Source organism: Giraffa tippelskirchi, chromosome 5 (assembly GCF_054371585.1).
Source record: "Giraffa tippelskirchi isolate mGirTip1 chromosome 5, T2T-mGirTip1v1.2.pri, whole genome shotgun sequence".
Classification (NCBI taxonomy): Eukaryota; Metazoa; Chordata; class Mammalia; order Artiodactyla; family Giraffidae; genus Giraffa; species Giraffa tippelskirchi.
The window spans coordinates 169,221,617-169,222,783 of NC_137279.1; the positions used below are offsets into that span (position 1 = coordinate 169,221,617).

General features: G+C 37.3%; 1 non-coding gene across 1 annotated transcript; it reads left to right on the forward strand.

Annotated features, from left to right (window-relative positions):
* Window positions 1-645: 645 nt before the first annotated feature.
* Window positions 646-748, forward strand: LOC145508077 (U6 spliceosomal RNA). The gene has a single exon (XR_014055343.1). It is a non-coding gene; the product is annotated as a U6 spliceosomal RNA (small nuclear RNA).
* Window positions 749-1,167: the final 419 nt, after the last annotated feature.

Genomic DNA, 1,167 nt, shown 5'->3' on the forward strand with positions numbered 1-1,167 from the left:
GACACTGTGGTTGAGAATAATAGAGAAATCAAGAATGACTCCTAAGTTTCTGGCTAGAGCAGCCAACAGATGGAAGTGATATCTGCTGAAAGGGAGGAGCCTGGGGGAAGCAGGTTTGGCCAGGAAATGAGGAGTTCTATTTTAGACTTGTTAAACTGAAGATGTCAGTGAGATATCCAAGTAGATGTCAATTAGGCAGTTGGTTATAAGCTTGGAGACCAGGAGAGAGGTCTGGGATGAAAATATGAATTTAGAAGTCATTAGCATAATCAGCATTTGAAGGTTTAGAAATGACTGAGATCAGCTAGGAAGAGAGAGTACACAGAGGGAAGTGAAGGGAGCCAAGAGGACTGAGGAGTAACACATTTTATTTAGGGTGGTTGAATAGACAACGAGAATGAGGAGAGGCCTATGAAAAGATAGGAAAGCCAGAAGAGTAGGATAACAAAAACCAAGAGAAGAGACTGTTTCAAGAATATTGGAGAGGTTTACTTAGAGTGTGGAAAGTCCACTAAGATGAAGATAGAAAAATAATAGTCACTGATGACTTTGACAACAGCAGTTTCAGTGAAGGATGTGTGTGTGGGTGAAGGGGGTCACACTTCAATAGCACCAAATAGGTTGAAAAATTAATTGGAGGTGTTTTTGCTTTGACAGCATGTATAGTAAGACTGGAACAATACAGAGAAAATTGGTATAACTCCTACATACAGATGACACACAAATTCGTGAAGTGTTCTGTGTGTTTTGTGTTTGGATTTGACTTTTGGACAATGTCAGCTTCCACATATTCAAAAAAGAAAATTGAATCCACAAGGATGAAAGGGATCCTAAAACTGAACATAAACGGACAGAAATAAACTTAACTATATTTAAATAAGTAATATAACCACTCCGAGGGAAAATAAAAAACTAATCCAGATAACTTTTGAACACAGTATTTTGACTATATTCCTTTAGTCTAAAAACAAAACTGCAGACAAATATTGAGACATATTTAGTAGATTGTTGGGGTTTTTTCTTTAGTGGAACAAATATAGCAATTCTGAAACTATTTGGTGTGTATCATTACACTGAACAAATGAAAAAAAGACATCAGTGCTGTTGAGAGCCAGAGTTCTTAACTGTGGGAAAAGGGAGATGCAAATTAGGAATGGGAGAAAGAAC